Here is a 22,587-nt window from a genome sequence, read left to right on the forward strand (position 1 = left end):
ATTAATGACGGGTTTTTTTTCTTCTCAGTTATACTAAAAGCTTATAAGCCATATCAAGCCCCTCCTGTTCCTTCCTTGTAAGATGAAAAAGACAGTGCTATTGTTAAACCTGAGTCTGATCATTCTAGGAACAGCCATGCTCTAGTTAATGGATCTTCAGCATTTACCCCCTTCTTTACTTTCCTGCTATGATGATTAAATGCACCTGAAGATAAATCCTAATACAAATAACCCATGATGTACAACATCTATCTGTACTGAGATTCTTGCTGTACTCAGACACAATGAGGAGAGGTGAGATTGGTTTGTCCAATCCAAAATCTCAACCTTGGCTTGCTTTAATTTACTTAAAATAATGTTGTCTGAATTAGCATATTTAGGGGTGGATTAGGTTGGTGGGGTTTGTTTGTTTGGGTTTTTTGCATTTATAAGAATTAAAAGAGAATGTATGTAGCCATTAGTGCATCTCCTGGGCACAGGCAGAGAGAGGTTTCCAATCATAAGCTTTAAATATGGATGACGCAATTATATCAAACCAAAGGAATTCCCATGTGACACTTTCAGTCTTAAATGTGATTGTAGGAAATGTGCAATACACAGTAGCTGGGGGAGATCTCTACAGTTTTTTTGGGGGTACTTTAGACAATTCAATTTTTTTTTCTTTTAATGACTCACATCATGGTGACCTTCCTTCAACCAAGAAGGGCTAGATGAGATTCCCTGGGGAATCCAGCAGTGCTTCTCCTAGCACAGCCTCATGGGATGCTCCAAAAGCACTCCATCTCTGCGGCTGCACAGGCTGTCTCTGTGTCTCTTACAATTTAGGACTGGGACCTGGCTGTCTTGTGTGGCAGTGAAGACTAAGTACATCAGTTTTAATGTGGTTTTAATTGACATTTCTTGCTACAATGTTTTTTATAAACTTGCAAGAGGCTGTTTCTGAAACTGATGAAACTGATCATAAATTATTCTGTGATAATGACGCTTTAAAAGAGACTTTATGGGAAACTATCTTTAAATTTCAAGCAGGACAGACATGTGCCAACTAAGAGTATTACTTCTGTGGGTCTCTCTCCAAATTGGCTTCCCTAGTAACTGTAGTGAGAAATCTCGCTATCTCGAGAGCACTCCGTTCTCTGGCTACCGTCTTGGGAAACGTGAGTGAATGTGTCCTAGTTGCTTGAAGCATAATTGTTACAGATGATCGCAGCAAAAGTAACAGTGGTCTTTATAAGATAGAAAAGGAGAACATTCAGTCAACCAACCAGAGTGTTAATTAAATCTAGTGAGGGAAGTGAAGGCATAAAGGTCTTGTAATAAGCGGGGTTGAGTACACCTTTTTTGATTAATGATATTGCTGAGTGGATTAATTAGGAGACCAGCTCAGATGCTACCTAGAGAGACCCACTGAGCTGACAAGGATGTCTAATGCTTCATCAAGGGAAAACTGGAATAGGCTTCTTTATGAAGACTGGGACATTTCTCCTTTCCGGTGACTTGGCAGAAATATTAAGCTGTGAAGCAGATGGCCTCTGGCAATAAGAATCTCTAATTAGGCTGTTTACACAGCACTTAGTGATGGCAGAACATTTCTTATCTAGGATCTGTGGGGATGTACCCACAAGCAAACCTTTCCAAGATGCATGTTCAGACTGAAAGCTGTTAGATTAGGGTGAAGCTAACTCCTCAAGCCCAATAATATCCGTCATTCCTCAGGTTCGGTCACTGACAGTGCTCTTTCTCCTTGAGGTAATACCCGTTTTTCAGATGGGACCAGCTCAAGACACCTAGGTTTAGTGAACACCATGTGGGAGGCAGACTTTGGCCAAAGCACCGGTGAGTGGCAGGGTAACTGTCACCACTCATATATGCTAAATGGCATACGTTGTTGGCTGATATCAGGCTGCCTTATCTGAGCTGCTCTCCACTTCATTAAACACCTTCATAAAGAAACAAGGGGGCAAAGCTGCAACGTGGGAGCCACTGCAGAACACTCAAAGGAAGTCTAAGTTTCTGGACTTTCATTTTCATGGTTTTCATTCTACTAAACCTTTCACTCCCTGGATCTCCAGCATGAGGCTCTCTTAAACTAGTGAGGAGAGTTCATCAGGTCTTGCTTTGTGATCAGGGACTCCCATTTCTCTCTATTTACTAGACAGGGAATTTCTCTTACACTAGACCAAGGGCTATTTTTTGTTTTTAACATACTGATATCAAACAAATCTAAGCTGATCTCACAAGAGCCCCTGCATTGGCTCTTATAACCCTCTGTCACCCCTACAGTATTACTTCTTGCTTATTAACACATTTTCCTACTGATAACATTGAGTACAGTAGTACCTCAAATATATGAACACCAGAGTTACGAACTGACCAGTCTACCAGACACCAAGTGAAACCGGAAGTTTCTAATCTGACAGCAGCAAAGACCCTAACCCCCCTTCCGAAAAAGCAAATACTGTACTGTGCCTGTATTGCATTTTAAAAGTAGGCACATCTGAGCTGGCTGTCCCATTTCAGTCCCATGCGTGGGCAGCCACTTACAGCAAGATGCTTGGTAAGAGGATGCTTGGTAAGAGGAAGTACCTAGTTCCTAATAATTCTGCTAGCCCCCATAATAATATCGTATGAGATATATGGGATCAGCATAGGTCCATCTAGTCCAGCATCCTGACTGTCGTTCAACATTTACATAATGCTTTAAGAGAAAACAGAATCTGCTCTTCTATCTGATATACCTGGGCTTGGATGTTCAAAGGAACCTAAGGGAGCGAGGTGCCCAACTCGCATTGACTTTCAATGGATTTTGGCACCTAACCTGTGTAGATTCCTTTGAAAACCCCAGCCCTAGTGAACTGTGCAAAGCAATCCAGGAAGTGGAGATGGGGAGCGAATGGCGGAGGGAATTCCTTCCTGACTCCTCTGTGCAATCTATTTATGCCTTGAAGCTTTAATGGTCCCAAAAGTATCCACCTAATTTTGTCTTGCCAGTGATGGACCCTGTAATGGGGTTTACAAACCCGATACAGAGCACAGGCAGAAGAGAGAAGAGAGCCTTCCTCACTTACAGGCAACCAGACTGACCACAGGTCAGCACAGCTGCCAGAATTGCCAATCATGGAGACATGCACCAATAGTAGGGAACAATAAGGAAAACCAAGCTCAGCTATAAAGGAAGGAGGGCAGAGAAAAAAGAGAGGCATGTAGCTATATCAATAGCAAATAAATACAGTAAAAAGCTTCAAATTTTTAATGAGATATTTGATAGCAAGCTCACTTGGAAGGATCATATTGAAAATATTGGAGATAAGTGTAAAGGCAGAATCAACTTACTTAAAAGTATTTTTGGAACTTCCTGGGGTGTGGCTAAGAAAGGAGTGGTAATGCTATACAGATTGCTAATAAGACCAATTATTGACTAGAGGTGCCTGGCTTTCAGTTGGACATTGAACATGAATTTGAGTAAGCTTGACTCAATCCAAGCTCCGGTGTGGCAAATTGCATGTGGTGCCTTCATCACAACGCTGCTGTGTTACTGCAGATAGCTGTAGATGAAATGCCATTTCCTTTAAAAATTACGCTTTTAGACTTAACCTTTTGGGCTAAAGTCACTGGAAACACTAAGCTAATATATGATGAATGCTGGGAATTAAGTGGTCAGCATATAGGGTGAAACCTCAGAATGCCTCATGTAAGTAGGGTTAAAGCATGGACAAAGGATCTGGGTGAAAAGAAAGACCTAAAAGAGGTTAAAACCTATAGCTTTGAGAAAATGCATTATAATTAGAAAATTGTACCTCCTGAGGTAGATATAGAACTGTATAGGAAAATTAAAAGAGGAAAAGGAATTTTAAAGGTGCAAGATACGGCAAATCAATATGTTTCTGATAAGAGGGGTTGCTACTGCCAACTGTATACGGATGGCTCCAAAGGTGTAAGAAAAGGAAGAGTGGGAATAGCATTCTGCATTCCTTCACCTAGAATCAAGAAAGCTGTAAGGATATCAAATTGGGTAGCCTTTTTGTTGGCTGAACTGACAGGGATAATTCTGGCATTAAACTTGATCATAGATGTGCACCCAGCTGCTGTGGTCATCCTCTCTGATTCCTTATTAGGGCTAGTGATGACCAGAAATGGCACTTCAGATAGCAGAAATTATATTCTTAATTAAATATTATTGCTATCAAGAGAGTTGACACAGTTGGGTATGACAGTAATAGCATGGATCCCAGCGTGTGTCGATGTGGTAGATAAAGTGGCAAAAAATGCTGTCAAACATGAGCAATTTGATTGAGAGATCCCTTTAAATAAACTGGAGTTTAAAAATCTAATTAAAAATGAGTTAATAGAGGAATGGCAGGAAATATTGGCAAAAGAAACAAAAGGGAAAAGATATGCTCAAGGGTCGAAAATGCTGATATACTCCAAGGCCCTGAGAACAAGAGTGAACTGGCTCTATTTAGAATTTTAACCGGCCATTGTGGCTTAAATAGTAATCTTTTTCTAATAAACATAAAGATGGACTATGTGGGATGTGCAAAGCCCAGGAAATAGTTGATCATCTATGGGAGATCAAAGAGTGCACCATCAAAATTGGGTATTTATATGAAAAACTTAGAGGCTTAAAGTATCAACATTTTCACTACAACACCTAGTAAGAGCATCAAGAAAATGGGGCCCTATTTAAAAAAAAAAAAAAAAAAAAAAAAAAGCAGGTATTGCGATTCTTAAAAAAACCTCTGAAAAAGGTGGAAAACCTTTAATTCTTGAATTGTCCATGGTGGTGGCCATAGACCACTTGGCTGCCATAGATTCAGCTAATGAGTCTGCTTTGCCATAAGACATGAGAAAAAGAAGAAGAGAGCCAGAAGAGTCTGGGATAAGGGAGGATCAACAGTCTCACACCAAGCCACCTCTAGGGAACTGACAGGGAGATACAGGAGGACTGCAAGCCCAGGAGCTTAAAGGCTGATTCATTTCCTGTTAAGTTGATAGACTGGGGTAATTTGTGCTGAATGAAAAGTTGGGACACCAAAAAGGGGACTCACAAAGCAGTTGACAGACTCTTATAAAAACCACCACTAGGTAAAGTAGTGCAGAACAACCATGCACAGATTTTGGTATCCCATGATTTTATATGCAACACAATGATAGAAAACTTCCCTCCTAAGCAGTTGGAGTTAAACCACTTACACAGGAAACATGCCAAAAGAAACAGCCTCATTAACATCCCTTCAGTACCCTTCACTATCAGTCCTTTCCCAGCTACTCCTTCTTGTCCAGCCGCTTCTTTATGCCAGGCAATGGAGGATGACTAACATGCTGCTACTACAGAAAAAGAAGGGTCTTTAACTGACATGAGCATTGTTATACAGCAATAATGCTATTTTTGAATTATAACATGCATTTATTTTACACATCCAACCATACTCCTGTTTTACTGTACTCTTTTGATTGTATTCCACTGTGTCACTGATCAAGAGAGAGTTTTAAATCTGATTGAAATGTATAGTGGCCATATAGTGGCCTGGCTCTCCATTTTGTTACACCAGTTTTGTGCCAATATTGCTTCACTGATAGTTAAGTGGCCTGATTTTTTTTCAGAGGTGCTGAGCACCTGCAATTCCCACTGGCGTCAGTGGGATTTTTGAGTGATAAGCGCTTCTGCAAATTAGGCCACTTACATTTAGGTGACGGAATATAAATTTAGGAGCCTTGCCTAAAGCACCCAGTTTTGAAAATTGTGGCCTAGTTCTACTGACAATGACATAAAGAAATTGCTACTTATCTGGACAGGTGGCTACCTGGCCAGGAGTTTCAGGGCTATGGTTACCTTAACAGCCAAAGGGCACTTGTGACTATGATGAATCTGATCCTTTCCTTTCAACCTGTCAGAGATTATGTCAACTCTGGATTTCCAGGGCATTTGTGCTTATGAAATGTTCAGTCTGCGTACCCAATATATAACTCAGCCTACATAGCCTATTTCTAGAGGTGCACGAGTGAGTCTTGTTAATGGTGCTGGAGTGTTTTGAGATCCTCAGCTAGCAGACTGTTGAAGTGGGCATCATTATTTTAATTTGTTTCCATGAAACAACCATTTTAACCCCCCTTTGAACCTTGCTGACTCAGGACGCTCTTTGTGGTAGCCGTTTTATGTTTACAGGCTCTTCATAGATACTAAGGTCAGAAGGGACCATTATGATCATCTAGTCCGACCTCCTGCACAATGCAGGCCACAGAATCTCACCCACCCACTCCTGCGAAAAACCTCTCACCTATATCTGAGCTACTGAAGTCCTCAAATCATGGTTTAAAGACTTAAAGGAGCAGAGATTCCTCCAGCAAGTGACCCGTGCCCCATGCTACAGAGGAAGGCGAAAAACCACCAAGGCCTCTTCCAATCTGCCCTGGAGGAAAATTCCTTCCTGACCCCAAATATGGCGATCAGCTAAACCCTGAGCATATGGGCAAGATTCACCAGCCAGATACTACAGAAAATTCTTTCCTGGGTAACTCAGATCCCATCCCATCACAGGCCATTAGGCCTATTTACCATGAATATTTAAAGATCAATTAATTACCAAGTGTCTTATCAATGGGAAATCATTTTTGAACAGGTGTTGGTTTTTTGCTGTTGCTTTGGATTGATACATGGTGGGTTTTTTACACGTGCAACATCAGTGCAGCCATTTGAAAATCTACCTTTCTGTCGTGTTCTTTTTGATAACTCTCTTTACTAATCATTGTCTTGGGGAACAGGATGCATTCCCACATATAATTATCTTGTCTCTGTTCAGACTTTAATAGAAGATGAAATGAGTACTTTTCAGTCATCTTGAAGCAGTCCTCCTGCTTCAAGCCCACACTCTAATTTCAGATGTCAGGATTCCTCAGTGAAGCCAAAGTTTGTTTTTCAAAGACTTGGAGGGAATCACACATGAATTAGGAAAAAGCTCATAATATCAATGTTTGATGTCTAAATGCATAGTGGATTGTGCAGTTTTAGCATTTGTGTGTGTATGTCTATATATTACACTTGCGTATATTTATAATGACCTCCACGCGCACACATGGGTTGTCAGCAAGGTTCGACCCCTTCACACGAAAGCATTGTCCTCTAATGCATGAGCCAGATTAACTCAATTAGCTAGGGTCAGAAGTAGGCTGTTATACCCTCAGTGAACAGCAATTAAAGGGAGACATGATACACATTTTGCCTCTGTGTCACATGTACCCTACGTATTTATAATCCATGTATATATGTGTGCACACATTTTATCAGAAGTGAAAAGAAAAGGAGTACTTGTGGCACCTTAGAGACTAACAAATTTATTAGAGCTGTAGCTCACGAAAGCTTATGCTCTAATAAATTTGTTAGTCTCTAAGGTGCCACAAGTACTCCTTTTCTTTTTGCAAATACAGACTAACACGGCTGCTACTCTGAAACCTATCAGAAGTGAGTATCCTATTTAAAGTTACATAAGTGTTTCCATTTGAACACCCTGTTCTCAGTTACTCATATCTCAAACTTTTTGATGCTCAAACTGTCACATTTGTTGTGAGGACATTTATTTAAGAGAGCCATGCTTGGGAGTCCGCTCCGTCTAGCCTGACTGAGCACAAGGAGATGCAGTGCTACAGAGACTCCCAGAAAGTGGTCAGACGTTACAAATGGTTTAGTCTTACTTCTGATAATAACCATTTCCCTGAGATTTATCTAAGTCTTCTTCATAAGAACTCACGAATATTACAATTTTGATGCCTGAAATCATCCAAAGGTAAATATTTTTGGGAAGTTCCAACAAGAGCAGCTCAGGCATTTTTTAATACAAAGGGAATGTATAAAATATTCTTAGAAAATACCTGCAACTTTATTTTTTTACAGCTGTGGTACCAAAAAGCTAGAAAGCTGAAATTTGTCATGGAGATGGCCTTTGTTGAGAAGGCTTTTTTTTGCATTTTCCATTGAAAATCCTCAGGAACCTTTCCTTTACCTACTGAGCCTCTTATAGAATAACAGGTGCCTGGTTCCTGAGGACTGCAGGAGAGGGATTGATGACTGCCGACTTTGTAGGGTGTCAAGGCTTTCTGAGGGTGTCAAGCTGAATAGTTCCTTTTTTATGAAATGTCTTCTTTTTTTAATTTCAACCATCCCAGGAAATTCTATATACATAAATAATAAAGATTGAGAGATTATGTATGCATGGTTGCATGCTCAAAAGTCAGGGAATATTGTTAAGGCTGTTTGCACAATTTTGATTCCTCGCTTTTGTGTATGTGTATTATGGTACAGTCTTTAATTACAGAATCATATTCTGTTCCTCAAATACAAAAGCATTTTTTGTTCAACCTTAAATACCAGGTATAGCATCTTCTATATTTTTTCATTCTTGAGAACTTACACTGCTTTTATTAACCTAATGGTTTAGGATGTTTATAGATTTTTTTTTTTATACAAGTTCCTTTTTCTCGAGTCCCACTGAAGTCAGTGGGTCTCAGTGTAGGCACAAGGATTTTGGCCATAGCTAGCAGCCATCTATTACACAATACATTACATTTTTTTAATCAGCAACACCTCCTTCCTTAGAATTAAAAGGGCTCCAAAAAAAAGTTTTATACCACTGGAAAAGGGATGCTCCCAGCTATCCATTGCATAGGGCACACTTGCTTCTAATCCTTGAAAATCCCAAGTTATTGGACCTTTTATTGAAACACCACTATTATAGGTATAAAACTGGTTTAGGAAATATTAGAGGTTTCTAAAAGATAATAGTTACCGTTTATCCTTTGCTTCCAAGGCATGCACAGTTGGATTCTGAGTACTAAGGTGGTCTGGTTTCATAGGTGGAGAAATATGGAAATAGCGCCAATAAAAATAATTCAAAACTCTCTAAAATACTTATAAAATAACTTTTCTGTAAAATGTATCATATATGGAGCTACACCGCTGTCGCACTTTAGTGAAGATGCTCTACTCCAGTGGGAGAGCTTCTCTCATCGGCATAGTTAATCCACCTCCTCAAGAGGCGGTAGCTATGTTGACAGAAGAAGAGCTCCAGTCACATAGCACTGTCTACACCGAGGATGAGGTCATTATAACTGCGTCACTCGGGTGTGGATTTTTTCATACCCCTGAATGATGTCATGAAACTGATGTAAGTTTGTAGTGAGAGCTGTACTGCTGAAGAGTGAAGGCCTTAATGGAGACCACGTAACCTTTCTAGCTTTGAGGATTGTCTCAAGAAGAGGCCAGTGTATTTGCATCGCAGTGGTGTTTGAGCTAAGGTAATGCTCTAGCTGGTGGCTTGGCACCCATTTGGGGAGGACTGTGACATGATGAGAGCACCTCTCTGTTATAGGTATTTCTAACGGACCTATATTGTAGTAGCGAAACTCTTCAATCCATTCAGCATAGTATATCTATGAATATATCCGTTCAGCATAGCCCTGATTTTGGGCTCATGTATTTTATTTGCAGAAGTGGGAAGATATGTAACTAGTTATGGTTACTTAGGAGATTGGATTCGAAAATCAAATGCAACCCAAAATTCATAATCAATTTATAGTTTCAAAATATAATATTAATCATTTTGTAATGTGACCGTTCAATTTCCTTTTTGTAACTTTAATTGGGGATCAGAAAAAAACTGATCTATGCTAATTGGAGATGGCAGTTTGTAACTGAGTAGTTGGCGTGAACTAATAAGACGGGTTTCATCGTGTTGAAGAATGAGGCAATTGAGGAACGCATGCTGTAGCGTCTTGTGGAAGTGAATGTAGGCATACGCTCAGATATGGTGTTAAACTCTCTTTTATTAGCAGAGCTCACTCTGCACTCTATCTGTTCAGTCACAACTTCCAGTAGTGTGGAGAGACTCAGATTAGAATATGGGTGCCTTAAAAGGACTAATCATTACACATTTATATAATTAAATAGTAGATCTTTATTTATAGAGTACCTTTGCCTTGCCACATTGCAAGCTGTGTGCTGTACTGCTGCACAATTTGAGGTTAGAAAGGGATTCACGAGCTTTTGAGCGTATATCTGTTTTCCTTCATCAAAGTGTTGCATGGATGGCTTAGCCAGGTGGAGAGGAAGTGGTGGGCTTGCTCCTTGAGGGGAGACTGATGGGAGGCCAAAGCTGATAAATCTTTTCATGGATGAAGGCAACAGATCCACATTTCTCAATAAGAGCAGTTACTGCAGGAACAAAGAAGTCATGAGGAAAAAAGTCTTATTTACTGTGTATGTGTCCTTACTGAGAAAGATATTTAATGGCAGCTTTGTTCTCAGTATCTTGAAATCCCAGTGCTCCAGGCTGGTCTAATGGACTGTGTTAGTAAGAATTGTCTCTAGTACACTCGCTAATACAATATGATACCATTGTATACTAATTCAATTTGCATACCATCCAAGAATAATCTTATTTTATGTAAATGGGAATAAAATAGAGTAACTTTAAATATTATTAAAAGGGCGAGCATTACATTTGGCTTCACACTTAAAAAAGATACCGTGTGAGCCTAATAGACATTCAGAAGGACCATAGACTGGAAGAGGTAGGATTGGGAAAGTGATGGCCTAAAGGAATATCCTGAAAAAGTTGTCTACCAAAAACCTTCCTGGGGGGTTCCAAGAGTTCCTTTTGAAACAGTGTGTGTTATATCTGATTACATTTCCCAGACCTGAAGAAGAGCTCTGTGGAAGCTCAAAAGCTTGTCTCTCTTACCAACAGAAGTTGGTCCAATAAAAGATATTGCCTCACCCACCTTGTCTCTCTGTTATATCAAAGAAATTTGGTGGGGTGGCTAGGAAAGATTGCATGTCTAGAAATGCTGTTTTTTATTGAACCTATGATACAGCCAAATGTAGTGCCAGAGAGGAAACAGCCTAATGAGCTTATTCAAAGGAGTTGAAATAAAGATAATATTGTCTGTGTGCTAACACACAAGATGACTAGAATGGTGATTAGGGTTCACACTTTTTACTCCAGTCAGTCAGGAGTATAAAACAGGAGAGAGCTATAGAGGAGGGGAAGCCTCTCTGATGGCCAGTGGAGTGGGTCAGAGAGCTCTCTCTGCCAGCACTTTATGGTCTAGCAGCAAACGCTGGAAACACAGACAGCCTCTGAGGATGTTTTACAGTTTATTTTAACAAAAAATAGTAACTACAAGATTTTACCCTCTCTAATCTGGCTGTTACCCAGCTCTAGGTTAAAATAGCCTAAATAAAGACCTAAAATAAATAGACATTGCCCTCCCAGGCTTTAGCCCAGAAAAGAAAAGAGGGAAGCTTTATATCAAGGGCCATGCAGCCCCTTGCCCATCCTTCGTGTGGTCCTGTCTGCAAAACTGTCACCACCACACACATTTGTCTAGTGGTCTAGTGTAATCTTATAAGTCTGGGTACCAACATCAATTTAAATACCTGCATGCCAGGGGAGCGTCTTTCCCTCCTGTTGTGTCCTACCTAATTTCCATAGGCCATCTCTGCCTCCCTCACCCCCAATCCTGAAAGTTCCTTGATGACTTTGCATGTCATCCCATGCTGTTTGTCTGGCTAGCAGTCTTATTAGAGTAAACCAAAACCTCCAGCCACTCATTGAGTTCAGTCACAAGCAACTTCAAACAAGTCTTTAAAAAAATCGCGAAGGCATGGTTGACGTGTCCTTGGGGCTGCTTGGGCATAGTGGTAAACTCTCCTTACCACCTAGCAGAATGGACTCTTAGGCTCTGTGAGCCTGAACAGTTAGAAGGATTGGTGGGCTGGATCAGCAAGAGAGAGCAGATGAAATAAGGGCATAAGGCTCCCTCTTACCCTGTTCGTTCTTCCCACAGAAAGGGATTTTCCTGTAAAGATCTGTCCCAGCCAACATGAATTTATGATGAGGGGAGTTTGATTTGAATGCAAGGGGTGCACAAGACTCCCTTTCAAAATGCATCAAAACTGCCTGCTTCCCTTTTTTTTTTTTTTACGAATAACAAATAGCAAAGAGATGTTAAGACACAGGTAAGCAAGACTGAAAATACACTTTCTGTTAAAATTTCAAAATTGATAATCAGTGAGGAAGATCTTTGGAAGGGTACTTCCAAATGGCAGGAGCTACGGAAAAGAAGGCTCTTGCACCAATAGTGGTAACATTGTGAGAAGTGTCAGAGAGAAGGCTCATGCTAGATGAGCAGAAGAGGGGAACAGAACAAGAGATAAAAGGTCTAAGAGGAGGACAATGATGAACTGGATCCTGCATTAACATGAAGCTCTTTGAGACTCCAGGTTTATAAAGAATTTTGAGCACAAGTAATGTAGGAGGCCAGTAATTGGGTTATTAGTAGGGCTGTTAATTAATTGCAGTTAACTCACACAATTAACTCAAAAAAACAAAAACACATGCTTCCATGCTGATGATGCTCATTAAAAAAATAATGCATCAATTAAATTTGTGACTGTACTCCTTGGAGGGAGAACTGTATGTCTCCAGCTCTGTTTTACCCGCATTCTGCCATATATTTCATGTTATAGCAGTCTTGGAGGATGACCCAGCATGTTGTTTGTTTTAAGAACACTGTCACAGCAGATTTGACAAAAAGCAAATAAAGTACCAATGTGAGATTTCTAAAAATAGCTACAGCACTCGACCCAAAGTTTAAGAAGCTGAAGTGCCTTTCAAAATCTGAGAGGCACAAGGTGTGGAGCTGTTTTTAGAAGTCTTAAAAGAGCAACACTCTGATGCGGAAACTACAGAACCCAAATAACCAAAAAAGAAAATCAGCCTTCTGCTGGTGGCATCTGACTGAGATGATGAAAATGAACATGCGTCTCTCCACGTTGCTTTGGATCATTATCAAGCAGAACCTATCATCAGCATGAATGCATGTCCTCTGGAATGGTGGTTGAAGCACGAATGGACATATGAATCTTTAGTGCATCTGGCATGTAAATATCTTGCAACGCCAGCTACAACAGTGCCATTGAAACCCCTGTTCTCAATTTCAGGTGACATTGTAAACAAAAAGTAGACAGTATTATCTCCTGCAAATTGTAACCAACCTTGTTTTGTTTTAGCGATTGGCTGACCAAGAAGTAAGACTGAGTATACTTGTAGGCTCTAAAGTTTTACATTGTTTTATTTTTGAATGCAGATTTTTGGTACATAATTCTACATTTGTAAGTTCAACTTTCATGATAAAGAGATTGCACTACAGTACTTGTATGAGGTGATTTGAAAAATTTTTTGTTTTTTTACAGTGCAAATATTTGTAATAAAAAATAAATATAAAGTGAGCACTGTATACTTAGTATTTTGTGTTGTAATTGAAATTAATATATTTGAAAATCTAGTAAACATCCAAAATATTTAAAATAAATGGGATTCTATTGTTTAACAGCACGATAAATCGCAATTAATTTTTTTAATCGCTCGACAGCCCTAGTTAGTAGTAGTCGTCTGATCCCAAAATTGCCCTGAAGGATCCTAAATAAATGAGTATGTATTCAGACGGCCTTAGAGATAGCAAATGTTTGTGTTTGTTTCTTGAAGTAATGATCTTCATTCCCGCTAGACATGTTTCATAGTAGGTGAATTTCAGTGGTCAGTATCCTCTATCTACAACCAATACAGAGCACCTTGTTGGAAGTGTAGCAATGGAAAGAAGAAAGGAAACCAGAGATCTTCCTGTTGTGTGTAGACATTCAGATTTACAGGACTCTAAGAGAAGCTTAAAGGATTTGGCTATAAGAAAACTTAAGGCTTGCTCAGCTCTGCAGTGCAAATATTAGAAAGATAAGATTTTCACCATTCACTGAAAATACATCTGAACATTACGTTGTCTGTTTCTGTTTTGTTTTTGTGACTCCTCTAGCAGCATTCACCTTGCAACAAAGGTGAACCCATTTGTGACACTAGAGAAGTGGGAGAAACCCAGTGTCAGAGGCCATAATCCATCTGTCATCCAGCTGTAGCAAGATCACTAAAAAGAGCTCCAACCTTTAATATTTAAACAAAGTGTTTAATTTTTAAACATTGTTTTCAGTGTAGTATAACAATGCTAAAATAACTACAATAGAGTTGCAAGCAGCCCAAAATACGTTCCTTGTTTCAATAAAATGGCTGCCCACAGCAGGAGACTGAAATCATAGTTTGTAACAGATTTCACATGTAATTGAGATTTTGGCTTATGTTTGAAAATTATGAAAAGAATGTTTACTTTTTGCACTTTACGACCCTAGGCAAAGGCTTTCTCTGCTAATTGGTTTTTGTTTTGTTTTTTGGGCAGAAGTAGCTTTCTTTTTTTTCTTTTTTTAAATGATATAAATGTTTCATAGTATTTTAGAAGATTGTCAGCCACATGGAAAAGTGTGTGTGTCTGTGTGTTCTTTTGATAGTGTGGCAAGAGGTACCCTGTATCCTTTTTTCATGTACTTACCTTTTCATGTAATTTGTGATTCTTTTTTATGATGTAGCTCTGTACTGAAACTATATCAATCATTTTATACAACTCATACTAATACATAACTTCAAGATATCATATGAGTTAATCTTGGACTTCTAGCTTTTATTTTCCCATAATATTCTGCTGTGTAGTTGTCAAGCTGTGATTTAATAAAAACTCAGAATATCAAGTAACAAAGGCCAGACACAGAGAATTTAAATGATAGATTTATTATTTTATTCCATAACACCCATATGTTGTGAAACAACCATGCAACTGCAGAACAATTCTCCTCTATACTCTGCTGACACATGCAAGCATCTTGGTTCTACATTAGTGTTGCTTACATGTGAGGCTTATATTCTGTTATCGTTGCGCTATTGCGAGGTTGGAGGAAGAATTAATCTTATGCTTCTGGTAAGGAGAGTCATGTGGAATGGGAAAAGGGAGACACAAGTGAAGGCTTGAGGTCAGAGGTGTCAAATTATTTAATTAAAAAAAGCTACTTGCTGGAAATGCAGATTTGCATTTGAGGCCTTCATTGATGGTGTGGGGTTCTGTCCCTCAGCAGCAGTGAGAGTCAGTATTGTCAACCCTAAGCATCAATCTTAGATTTTTTTAATTTGACTTCTGATTTTTTTAATCTCTAGAAATCACATTTTCAAACTTTTCTCCAGAACTGCAGTGGCTAGAATCTTACTTTTTATCTAACCAAAAGCTGAGATTCTCATTTAATTACATGACTCCAGAAGCTGGGGCTTTAAAATATGCCAAATATTGGAAGACTTGTGACAAAATCCTGAGAGTTGGTGACACTGTGAGTAGAAAATTAAGTTGCTTCGTCCTGTAAACATAATAAATTCATAAGACGATGGTTTTTCAAATGATCTTACTGTTCTCAGTTTTCTGGGGATGGAGGGGAATGAATTGAAAGCAAATAGCATGTGGAATGGAGAGAAGGATTTTTCCATGCTACCATTTTATTTATCAATAATTACAACTCTGAGCTCTGTCAAACTAAATGGCAAACTCATTACTAATTTCAAAGTTCAAAATGTTCTTTAATCTTCCCCTTATTCCTCTCATGCATAAATAATATTTTGGTTTTCAGTGCCCCTTTTCATGGTTCTTTCCAGAGCTATCAAGTTGTCCTTGATAAGCATGGAAATCCATCTCCCTAACAGAACTCTACTCTGAAACCTAACAGAACTATGATTCAAGTGGTCAGAGCATTGTCTGGCTCTGCAAACAAGACCCATAAAATACTGCTTAACAAAGGGGTCTGTTTGCAATGTGAAAAGTTTAAATATAACTAGTAAGTGCCTGGATGTCAGCCCTGAAGAAGGAGATGAAAGTAAAGAAAATAAATGCACTGGATTATTGAACATTTGACAGAATGTTAAGGGAAAGGAGAAATCTGCAGAGAACACAATTGCTTCTGCTTTATGGGGAGCTTTCTCCACAAGGATTTTGTTATTTTTGTAAATTTACTCATGATAACTTCACTGTCAAGCTTAATAACAGTCAAGGGAAAATGTTTGAGGTTCATACTTTCTTTCCTGTTAGTTTTAAGCCCTTTTAATCCTAACAGGCCCTAATGTGTATTCCAGCCACAGTTCTCAACAAGGCTGCAAGTTTTTTATTTGAATAGGTCAGGCTGAAAGGATAGAGTTTTGAGTGAGTTTGGTGCCTGTGAAAGGGTTTGTGTTAACAGCCTTCAAGACTCAAGTCCCATACTTCTTCCCAAGACAGACGAATATACAGCAGGAAAGATGAAAGGGGGACAGGTTCTCCAGACCCCATTTCGTTCTTGGCCTCTTGAGAATACAACCTTAGAGGGCTAGCTCTGGTGATAGTTTTTGTGGTGCTGTCTCTAGCAGCTGGTCTGAGATCCCTAAATTATTGCATGTAGGTCACAGAAAAGCTGTTTTATGGTAAGAACTTTCACTCACTGCTGATGTAGAGTGGTTGCAAACTGCTAAACTAGAGGTGGTAAGTTCCATATCCCATTGCTAATTCCCTGAACCTGCTGGTCCCCTGTGGTATATTAGATACAGTATTTCTGGCCCACTGGCTAAATCTACCTCATATTTTATTCAGTACTCACTAATATTTTTCAGTAACCCTGTAGAAGTTGTAGAATTTGTAGAATCCAGCAGACCTGTGCAACGTGTCTGTCTTCCAACACTCGCTCTCTCCTCAAGCCCCACATATGTATCCTCTTAACCCTGATGCCAAAACATTGTTGAACATACTGTAGTAGTTTAACAAATCTATTTTGTCCTTGACACCAGCACCAATAAGAATTGTACCAGTACTCCAGTACTGAGCGGCAGAAAGACCGTCAGTATATACAGGACCCATACAAGTCTGATATTACCCTTTTCTACTGTTGGGCTGAAAAACTGTGTGCTTTCGCTCCAAGCATTCTCAGTATAGGGGAAAATTCAGAAGTGGTAACTGCAAATAAAGCACTTATGTGAAACCCAGTTTAGTGGTTTTTTATTTAATTTGACCTACTAAGACAAATTGCCATTGCCCAGGAACAGATAATTTTCTGTTGCACTTGAGAGTACAGGGCTGGCCATATTGAATCAGATCATTAATTCACCATGACTGATATCCTGTCCCCAGCTACGGTTAATACAACATGTTTCTATTTATCTAGAGTTTTATATGATGCCCATCACCATGCTCTTTGAAGGCATAAAAGTGTCTTGTGTTGGACACCACTGCAGGTGGGATATTAGTCATGTAATGTACCCATGAGTTGACTCAATATCCAGAGTCCTGAGAATCCCGGTTGCTGTTGGAAGTTGTCTATTCTATCTGCACATGGGTAGCCACAGTTTGCCTTTTAGATCCCTTAGAAATATCAAATATTATATATATATATATAAACTAAATAATATTTTAAAAGATAGGGAAGTGAAATCCTGCACCCCATAATGTACCTCCAGCAGGACTCTGTGCACTCCATAGCACATTGGGATCAACTTCAATGGTGACAATAACCCCTAAATTCTTATATCCACATTAACATATTCTGTTGCCATGAAATACCCTTCATACCATCCTCATACAAGCATACATAACTGTCATGATCAGTTTATGCCTGGATGTCTGAGATCTAAGTACCTTTTAATATGTCTGTAGTTGGCCACCATGTAAAATAAGAACACTGTGATGAGGTGATGCACACTACAGTCTACTAATTTATCTCCACGATTGCCACTCTTTGTCGTTGGCAAATTTGCCCAGAATCAGGAGGCTAAACCTCACCTGGTTGTTTACAGTTATCTGGAAAGACCAGATGGAGTCCTGTGAAAAGGAGGTTTTGTGAAGCAAGCCCGTGAGGTGTGTTGTTTCTTAGCATGACATTAGTCTCCAGTGCAGCAACCAATTCCAGCATTTTACCCCTATTCTCTTCACATACTGAATTCCTCATTTATGTCAGACCTATTCTGTTTTATTATAATTATGTCTGTTTACTGAAGTTATGATCAAAACATTAGTTGCTGCCAACACCAGTTCTGCATTTACATAAGATTTATTTTTCAAAAGGAACTTTCTGAGAATGAAGGGCTCAGACTTTCTTACAGCTGTAAAATTAATTCTGCTCTAAAGCATAGCTTATTACTTGGGAAAGAAATCTTTATTTAGGAATCCTTTGGCTGGCAGTAAATAAATTCTATCATGCCTATTTTTGTCCTAGTTCAAGAAAAGTCACCCAGATTTAGTCCAGTCAGTGTCCACGTTCATACCTTGTCAGAAGTTTGAGGCCACATTTATTTCATTTATTTTGCCTGAAATGAAGCAGGTTTTATTTGCCCTGTTTTTAAATACAGGCAAGTAGATCATGTAGACTACAAGTCCTGGCATACAGTACTCTCTCTTGTCAAGCGGGGCTGCTCCACCATGTGGTGTACTGGAATATGTTGTTTCCATAGGCTGAGTTTTTCATGTTAAAAATGAAGGCAGATGTGAAGCAGACTGCAGGACTCCAGACAGCTGGACTTGACCTGTAGGCAGTACTAGGACCATCCCAGTATAGGCCTATGTATGGGTATGACTGTGATTACACTAGTTTGAGAAAACATGTGATAATGCAGCCCACTTCTTAGTGTAGCAAAGTAGTTTATCTTTTCGGAGTGACAGCTGCAGTTTAAGAATAACAGCTTTAAGATTTTGGCTGTGGCTTGACTTGGATGAGGCACTGAGAATTTTGGGAGGGAGACTAGCAATCCTGTTCCCTCAGATCGAGCTTTGCAGAGCAATATGGGCTTTTACATAGTGTATTGGTCCAAATCCAAGGGATTGATTCCCATTGGATAATACACAGTATGGATTAAGTGCTGTGACAAAGCTCTGTTCTTGCCTCCATGGGTCCCACGTTTCCTGGCAGATTTTGCTAGCCTCAGAGGCTCACTGCGACCCTCCACGTAACCCTTCTTTCTCTAGAGACAAGGGTCACAGTCTACTGAGCCATTTTCATCATAAGCCAGCGAGGGAGGTGAGGAGAAGTTATCTTTCCTTGCACAGTCTCTGTTTCTCCCAGTCTCAGTGATTAACAGGGGGCAAAGGTCGGGGGGGTGAGTCCAGGCCCACCCTCTACTCCAGGCTCCAGCCCAGGGATCCTAATAGTATCAGCTATGGTAGCTGACCTTTTAGAAACATGACATGCACAATTCCCTGGGCTATTTCTCCCACAGCAGCCCTCACTTCCTTAAGCTCCACTTCACCCTTACCTCAGGGCCTCCTTCCTTGTGCCTGATATGGTGTGTACTACTCAGCCTCTCCAACCGCGCAACTTCTTCCCACAGCTCCTGACATGCACACCTACCTGACTAACTGGGAAGCTTTTAACTAGTTTCAGCCAGCCCCTGATTGGCTTCAGGTGTCCCAATCAACCTAGCCTTCGGAAAGTTCTTAATTGCCCCAGGTGTCTTAATTGACCTGGAGCAGCTGCCATTTCACTTATCCTGGTACCAGGGATTTGTTTAGCCTGGAGCTAATATATCTGTTTCCTACTACTCTTCCATAGCCATCTGGCCTTGCCCCGTCACAGTGCACATTCGATCCTTTAAACTGTCTCGTGAAGTTGGCTAATAGTTTTGTGCTGTTGCTGCAACCACATGTAATAGTAAAGGGGTCTCTCTGAATAGCATCACACGTATGTGTGACCCAACCACAGCCCAGCATAGGGGTGGGTATGGGCTAGGAAAGAAGGATATTTAGCAGATCCACTTAGCAGAGGGAAGGTCTTGACTCCTTCAGGATACCTGGGGCATCAGAGGGGTGGGGGGTAGAGGGAGAGCCATTATCCTGGATGCTGATTGCTATAAAAATGCTGATTGGGTGCCAAGGATAAATTTGATGTGAAATGGCAGAGGAAGGGCTCTTTTCTGAAGTACTATTTCTTTTCCATTTGATGAGGGAGAGACACAATGGATCTGTAAAACTGCAATGTCCATCTCGTCCAATTCCCAGCGTGGTGTGGCACCCCACTGAGACATGAGGAAGTTTTCTGATTGTAAAAGGTCTTTTGTTAGGCTATGAAATGGCTGTTTAGTGAACAGAAAGGAGTTATAAATCTTCCCAAGAAACCTACTTTGCTTGTATTATTAAATAAAAAGTCCCCTTTGATCATAAATCATTCAGTGTTCTTTCATTTTATTTCAACTAAGCTAATTGAAATAACTGCTCACAGTTCAGAAATGCCTCCCTTCCACAGATTTATCTTAGTCTAAACTAGCTCTACTCCTTCTTACAGACTGGCAGCCACCTTCAGGACCATAAAAGGTACTATTCCTTCTTCCATTAAGCATGATAGTTTTCTAAATGAAAGCAGGAGTGTCACTTCAAGGCCCTGTGAAACTTTTCCATAGCACTTACTGAGAAATGCAGATCCAGATGTCCAGAGCAGCTGTCCACCAGTACTACATAGTCAGCTGAAGTGTTTAATGGGGTCAGTTCCTTTGTACTTGGGAAAGACTTAGAAGACCAATGTGTGCCTAAATCCAGTTCAAGATAACTAAGCATGATCTGGCAGTTTGGTTCTCACCAAAATGGTGAGCATGGGCACAACTGGGAGATGCCCAAAGATGACAACAGTCATAGACTGTGGCCAAAATTATTCCTGCTGCCAGGTCAGTTTGGGGTGAGGAAATATGTAGAACTGGAATTCCAGTGCAACCAGGGGGCGCTTCCAAGAGATAATCTGTACAGAGGAGCAGTTTGTAGAGATCCCAGGGCTATCGCTGCCTGCCCTTATTCTTCTTGTTAGCAGGAGTAGTTTTGAAAACCTTTCACTTTTCTCAAGAGAAAATAACCACCAGCAGCGAGGAGCAGCAAGTCTGAGTCAAGGCTTATCCAGTATGGTTGCTTAACAAAATGTACATCTTTATTAATCAAATTACAAACGTAATTAATTCTGTTGAATTACTTTAATTGGAATGAAGACAGGCATGTGGGGAAAATACCTGGAACTAATGAGCCTGAATTTTTTATGTATTTATTAATTTTTTTAAGCATCTGGAGTTGAAGCAATCTTTAGTTTCAGTGTAGAGAGCAAAAAATAATTTGAGTACAATTAATTCCCATCTCCCATGTTGTAGCTTTAATGTCTTTTAGCAGCAACCAAAACAGGAAAAGACTGTGGTGCCATAATCTTTCTTTTGTGTTAGCTATTCCTTACCTGGGCTTGGAAGTGTGGCACAGAGGCCCCATGGCAGAGCATTAGTATGTTCCTCCCTTGCTGCTGGGTCCTCGTTACTCAAATGCCATTTGCAATCCTATTTGCCCAAGTTCCTTCTCTACATACCATGTATATCATACATATTCTCCATCATGTGGGCATCCTTTGTCTCTCCCCTTTTGCAGGTTACTGATTCCTTTGTTCTAGTTTCAAGAGAGCTCTGTAGCTTGTGCTGAGTCTGAGTGAGGTCACAAAGTGTTGGCCACCACTGACAATGTGTTTGCTTTAGCTCTAGGGTAGTCTGACTGTACCTTGTTATGTAGGTGGTGACCACACCTTGCCTTGAATGAAGTTCTGCTTAACTGAAAGAAAAGGAATACATGTCTACCTAGTGCAAACAACAGTAGAAGACTGCAGGACCCTGCTTTTGTAGTTTGTCAGCATAGCCTTTAACTCTGTTTACAATGGCTGGGTAACTACTAGGGCTGTCAAGCAATTAAAAAAATTAATCACGATTAATTGCACAATAAAAATTTGTTATCATTATTAATTGTGCGATTAATCATGCTGTAAAACAATAATAGAATACCATTTATATAAATATTTTTGGATGTTTTCCACATTTTCAAATATATTGATGTCAATTACAACACGGAATACAAAGTGTACAGTGCTCACTTTATATTTATTTTTTATTATAAATATTTGCACTGTAAAAATAAGAGAAATAGTATTTTTCAATTCACTTAATACAAGTACTGTCGTGCAATCTCTAGCACGAAAGTTGAACTTACAAATGTAGAGTTATGTACAAAAAATAACTGCATTCAAAAATAAAACAATGTAAAATTTTAGAGCCTACAAGTCCACTCAGTCCTACTTCTTGTTCAGCCAAGCGCGCAGATAAACAAGGTTGGTTACATTTGCAGGAGATAATACTGCCCACTTCTTGTTTACGTTGTCACCTGAAAGTGAGAACAGGCATTTGCATGGCACTGTTGTAGACGGCGTTGCAAGATATTTATGTGCCAGATGTGCTAAGGATTCATATGTCCCTTCATGCTTCAGCCACCATTCCAGAGGACATGTGTCTTGCTGATGACAGATTTTGCTCAATAACGATCCAAAGCAGTGCAGACCAATGCATGCTCATTTGCATCATCTGAGTCAGATGTCACAAGCAGAAAGTTGATTTTCTTTTTTGGTGATTTGGGTTCTGTAGTTTCTGCATCAGAGTGTTGCTCTTTTAAGACTTCTGAAAGCATGCCCCACACCTCGTCCCTTTCAGATTTTGGAAGGCACTTCAGATTCTTAAATCTTGGGCCAAGTGCTGTAGCTATCTTTAGAAATCTCACATTAGTATCTTCTTTGTGTTTTGCCAAATCTGCAGTGAAAGTGTTCTTAAAAAGAACAACATGCTGGTTCACCATCCGAGACTGCTATAACATGAAATATAT

General features: G+C 39.8%; 1 protein-coding gene across 19 annotated transcripts in view; it reads left to right on the forward strand.

The window, feature by feature from the left end:
* The window catches only part of LOC119857578 (transmembrane protein 263-B-like), a 312,491-nt gene that overhangs the window by 152,891 nt on the left and 137,013 nt on the right, over positions 1-22,587 (forward strand). The window contains exon 4 of one of the 19 annotated variants that reach the window (XR_006281806.1): positions 11,842-12,013. The exons of the other annotated variants lie outside the window; for them this stretch is intronic. The gene's annotated coding sequence lies outside the window, so the exon portion shown is untranslated. The remainder of the gene's footprint in view (positions 1-11,841; positions 12,014-22,587) is intronic. 19 annotated transcript variants of the gene reach the window in all.

The sequence above is a fragment of the Dermochelys coriacea genome, chromosome 6, assembly GCF_009764565.3.
Source record: "Dermochelys coriacea isolate rDerCor1 chromosome 6, rDerCor1.pri.v4, whole genome shotgun sequence".
In the NCBI taxonomy this organism is placed as follows: domain Eukaryota; kingdom Metazoa; phylum Chordata; order Testudines; family Dermochelyidae; genus Dermochelys; species Dermochelys coriacea.